This window comes from Macaca nemestrina, chromosome 1 (assembly GCF_043159975.1).
Source record: "Macaca nemestrina isolate mMacNem1 chromosome 1, mMacNem.hap1, whole genome shotgun sequence".
NCBI classification, from domain to species: domain Eukaryota; kingdom Metazoa; phylum Chordata; class Mammalia; order Primates; family Cercopithecidae; genus Macaca; species Macaca nemestrina.
The window spans coordinates 57,453,111-57,459,224 of NC_092125.1; positions in this window are offsets into that span (position 1 = coordinate 57,453,111).

Below are 6,114 nucleotides of genomic sequence, written 5' to 3' on the forward strand. Positions count from 1 at the left end.
GTAAAGTAAACTGAAGCCCATGTAAAGAAGAAATAACCAAAATTTATTTTTTTCTCTTTCATTTTTAATTTGCTATCCTTATTGGATATCAGATTTAGGATAAATATTTTAAATATCAATTTAGTCTGGAATCCTGGAAAAGAAGGAAAGAAGGAAGATAGAAAGAAGGAATGAAAGAAAGAGAAAGAAAGAAAGAAAGAAAGAAAGAAAGAAAGAAAGAAAGAAAGAAAGAAAGAAAGAAAGAGGAAAAAGAAAGAAATATGGGGTTAATTCTATTAAATTGGATTATAGACTGTATTACCAGTTGAAAGGGCTTCAACCTTTTAAATGAAGCCATGATAAAACAGTAAAGTTAATTACCAAAGGCCACATTAAGAATGGGGAAAAAGATCCATTGAGTAGACAGGCAAGGAAGGGCTGATTTGTAAGAACCTCTTATGGCATTCTACTCTCCAGCCAGGCCCCTTCTCCTCTAAACCATCGTATACTAAAAAAGAACCTCTCCTGTTTATTCCTCACCCACTAGTCCTAATCTTGACTCTTATTTAATGAACAAATACTGGTTAAATATAGACTTAACATTAAAATGTATTTACTCAAATATATTATTTAAAATGATATTAAAACTTCTTGAGATATTCTTCTCAATAGTTGGTTTAATTTTTGAAAAGCTCCAAAGAACTATTTTTGAGCTCCAGTGTTTAATAGTCAAAAATCGGGGCACAGACACCTCACCACCTTATGTGGGATCTGCCTCTCTGCGCCACACACACGTGGCAAACTCAGAGCAAGCCACATCCCCTCCTCTGGCCACAGTTAATTCATATGATGGTGGTTAACTCATTCAAGCACAGTCAGAATCCCTTTACCCAGAATTTGGAATTGGGACTATGAGAGCAATTCAATTCCTTTCCAGAAAGGAATTTAGCAGAGTCTTGTTTGAGAACCTGAGAAGCAGAGTGAGTCAATGTATGAAGAGAAAGAACAAAGCATATGTGAAGGGAGGAATAGGAAGACTCAGAGAAAAATAGAGAGTAAAGATGAGGAGAGGAGCTTGACGAAGTATCCTTGTTTTCAAGGGTTTGGATGCATTTCAACTGTAGCATTTCACGAAATCATTCAGTCTTTTTAGAGTAAGTTATTTCTCCTTAAGCTGGTTTAAATGGGTTTTCTGTTATTTGAAAACAAGAGTCCTAGCTATTATAACCACTTTCTAATCATTACTGATCATGGAATTACTAATCCCTATGCCTACTTACGTTTTTCAAATTATAAACTCCTTCAGAATAAAATCTGGTTTATAATCATGTTAGTGACCCTGCTTCATCAATCATCTCTCTGGGCTTTATCTCAAAGTATTACTCTGCAATACAGTAATTGAACTGCTAAGAAAAGTCTATTGAATAGATGGATTTATTGAGTGATAGAGGCTTTGACTGTCTAGGCTTGTAAGTGTGCAGTGTTCTCTCTTCTGCTTTTGCCCCCACCCTTTTTATTTCGACCATTTAAGATGAATTTTTTAAATACCAGAGCCATGACTGATAGAACAGCTACTGCTCTCAGATATAAAAAGAACACCATGGTACAAATGACAAGTTACCTTCTAGAGTAATCTAAGCCTATGTCTACTGAACCAGTTCTCCACAAATGAAATACATTTAGTTGTACGCTCCAGTTCTTGATTATTTGGGGAAAAAATAACACAGAACCCTGAGGCCAGATGCCTTTAGTTATGTCCTAAATATGCCTGTAAAAGGTTTTTTGTTTTTTAATGGTATGAACACACTGATTCACATATTAGTTCTCGCCTTTCTTTATATGTGAAAGAAGAAAGATGAATTACTACATGATCTCTAAGACGCCTTCCAAGTTTTAACATTCTTTGACTAAATTCTTTATAGAAGGATTGACATTATAAACTATCAACAGCCATTATAACACTTTTGTTGAATTTCAACAGATGAGACAACCACAGCAAGGCACCAATTGCTGTTAATGGCAACTAAATAGGACATATGTATATATATGAAGAGTTGTTTCCTTTCCACAGACAAACTGCTTTTTCTTGACTTTTTAAATATGCTTCACCCAGCATGTAACTATTCTTTTTTTTTTTTTATTATACTTTAAGTTCTAGGGTACATGTGCATAACGTGCAGGTTTGTTACATATGTATACTTGTGCCATGTTGCTGTGCTGCACCCATCAACTCGTCAGCACCCATCAACTCGTCATTTACATCAGGTATAACTCCCAATGCAATCCCTCCCCCCTCCCCATCATAGGCCCCGGTGTGTGATGTTCCCCTTCCTGAGTCCCAGTGATCTCATTGTTCAGTTCCCACCTATGAGTGAGAACATGCAGTGTTTGGTTTTCTGTTCTTGTGATAGTTTGCTAAGAATGATGGTTTCCAGCTGCATCCATGTCCCTACAAAGGACACAAACTCATCCTTTTTTATAGCTGCATAGTATTCCATGGTGTATATGTGCCACATTTTCTTAATCCAATCTGTCACTGATGGACATTTGGGTTGATTCCAAGTTTTTGCTATTGTGAATAGTGCTGCAATAAACATACGTGTGCATGTGTCTTTATAGCAGCATGATTTATAATCCTTTGGGTATATACCCAGTAATGGGATGGCTGGGTCATATGGTACATCTAGTTCTAGATCCTTGAGGAATCGCCATACTGTTTTCCATAACGGTTGAACTAGTTTACAATCCCACCAACAGTGTAAAAGTGTTCCTATTTCTCCACATCCTCTCCAGCACCTGTTGTTTCCTGACTTTTTAATGATTGCCATTCTAACTGGTGTGAGATGGTATCTCATTGTGGTTTTGATTTGCATTTCTCTGATGGCCAGTGATGATGAGCATTTTTTCATGTGTCTGTTGGCTGTATGAATGTCTTCTTTTGAGAAATGTCTGTTCATATCCTTTGCCCACTTTTTGATGGGGTTGTTTGTTTTTTTCTTGTAAATTTGTTTGAGTTCTTTGTAGGTTCTGGATATTAGCCCTTTGTCAGATGAGTAGATTGCAAAAATTTTCTCCCATTCTGTAGGTTGCCTGTTCACTCTGATGGTAGTTTCTTTTGCTGTGCAGAAGCTCTTTAGTTTAATGAGATCCCATTTGTCAATTTTGGCTTTTGCTGCCGTTGCTTTTGGTGTTTTAGACATGAAGTCTTTGCCCATGCCTATGTCCTGAATGGTACTACCTAGGTTTTCCTCTAGGATTTTTATGGTATTAGGTCTAACATTTAAGTCTCTAATCCATCTTGAATTAATTTTCGTATAAGGAGTAAGGAAAGGATCCAGTTTCAGCTTTCTACTTATGGCTAGCCAATTTTCCCAGCACCATTTATTAAATAGGGAATCCTTTCCCCATTTCTTGTTTCTCTCAGGTTTGTCAAAGATCAGATGGCTGTAGATGTGTGGTATTATTTCTGAGGACTCTGTTCTGTTCCATTGGTCTATATCTCTGTTTTGGTACCAGTACCATGCTGTTTTGGTTACTGTAGCCTTGTAGTATAGTTTGAAGTCAGGTAGCGTGATGCCTCCAGCTTTGTTCTTTTGACTTAGGATTGTCTTGGAGATGCGGGCTCTTTTTTGGTTCCATATGAACTTTAAAGCAGTTTTTTCCAATTCTGTGAAGAAACTCATTGGTAGCTTGATGGGGATGGCATTGAATCTATAAATTACCTTGGGCAGTATGGCCATTTTCACGATATTGATTCTTCCTATCCATGAGCATGGTATGTTCTTCCATTTGTTTGTGTCCTCTTTGATTTCACTGAGCAGTGGTTTGTAGTTCTCCTTGAAGAGGTCCTTTACATCCCTTGTAAGTTGGATTCCTAGGTATTTTATTCTCTTTGAAGCAATTGTGAATGGAAGTTCATTCATGATTTGGCTCTGTGTTTGTCTGTTACTGGTGTATAAGAATGCTTGTGATTTTTGCAGTAACTATTCTTAATTAATATGTCCTTTTACATAATTTTTCTTCAGAAATTTTTTTCAGGAATGGGTTTTAATCCCAATAACTGAAGTAGGTATAGTTTAAAAAATTTATAAGTTATTTTGTATGTCAAAGCATACTTTTCTCAAATGACCATGATCAATCTTCAAAGAAATTTCATTAACATTTTATTTATTTACATTTTTACTTTTTTAGAGACAGGATCTTGCTCTGTCACCCAAGCTGAATATTTTTAATGTCTCTAAGAAACAGGAATAAAACAAGTGGCACCCTAAACTTTCATGAGCTTACTGTATTGAGAAAGTTTCCAAGCCCTGGCACAGGAAGAGGAACCCAGATGGAGCGCAGTGGTCTCCTTACATTAAGGAGACAGAGTTGAAAGTAAAGGAGACTAAGGCAACAGTAGATTTAGGGCAGAATACTGGAGGGGAGACAATCACACAAAAATAGAATCCTGGATGTTTGCAGAGCTCTCTCCACTTGAAGTCTCCAGCTGATTATTGATATGAACATACATATGAGATAACTACATGAGGTCAGGTAAAGAACCACATGAAAGAATTAGGAAGAACACTTCCCATAGATCCTACAGCACTAATAATAGTTGGTATTCTCATCAGCCAGAGTGGTAAAAACCTTGCAATACATACAGAGTTAAGTAGAGTACCCAGAGAATATTACCTCAATTATGGAAGAAAATATAATTTTAATATAGTCATATCTAGCATCCAATAAGGCTATATTCACAATGTTTAGCATTTAAAAAACATGATTAGGCATTCAAAGAAGCAGAAATATAATTCATAACGAGGAGAAATAGCAATCAATCAAAACTGACCACAATATGACACAGATGATAGCATTAGTAATACAAGGACTTTGTATGGATATTCTTATGCTCAAGGTAGAAGAAATAAAAAGTACATTCAGAAAGAACACAGGTTTTTTAGACAGATGATTAATGCATTTATTATACAAATTACTAACTCATTTCTCATCTACGAATCTAGGTTGATAAGCTATTGGAATAAGAAAGCCCATCCTGGCAGCCATGGACCTTTGTTGTGGTCAGAATGAGTTGCAAAGAAAATAAGGAGCATTCTCTTCACCCAACTTCTCTACACTAGCCTCTTACATAATTATGGTACATTATTAATAGCAAGAAATTAACATCAATATAATGTTATTAACTAAAGACTTTATTTAGGTTTCAGTAGTTTTTTCCCTAATGTTCTTTTTTTAAGCCATCATCAATCTTCTGAGGTGAAAAACAGAGGTTGAAATAAAAAGTTAATGATATACGATTAATAGCAAGGATTAATAGTAAGGATTATACTCTTTAGATAAAAAGATTAGTGAATATGAATAAATAAAAATAAAAACCAACCAATATGAAACACAGAGAAAAAAGAATTTAAACAACAAAAAAAATAGAGCAACAGTAAAATGTGAGGTAACTTCACGTAGCCTAACACACATGTAATTGGAAGACTTGCAGATCAGGCAAGAGAGACAGACAGGAGCATTAAAAATATTTGAAGAAATAATAGCCAAAAATTTTCCAAAATTGGTAAAATTCTAACCTGCAGATCAAAGAAGCACAAAGAAGCATAAGTAAATGAATCATCAGAGAAACTACACAAAGGCACATCATAATCAAATTTGCCTTAAACCAGTGATAAAGGGAAAATATAAAAAGAAGAAAAAAAGACTTACTTAAAGAGAGGAACAAAGATATGAATGAAGCACGTTTATCAAAATAGAAGATAGTTAAGCAACATCTTTAAAGTATTGAAAGAAACATTTGTCAGTCTAGATTTCTATGCTATGCAGCAATATTTATGAAAAAAGAAAGTGAAAGAAACACTATTTTTCAGACACACAAAATCTGAAAGAATTTTTTACCAACACTTAAAAAATGTTAAGAAAAATTATTTAAGCATTCAGAAAATAATACCATATGGAAATCTGTAGCTACACAAATGAAGAGCTATACAAAGAAATAGAAAAGATACAGAAAAATTTTAACTAAGTTATTCTTATATTTTAAATAACTTTAAAAAACAATTTTTCTGACAAAGGTGTAAAGGCATTTCATTGGAAAAAGGATTTTCTGTTCAACAAATAGTGCTGGAAAAA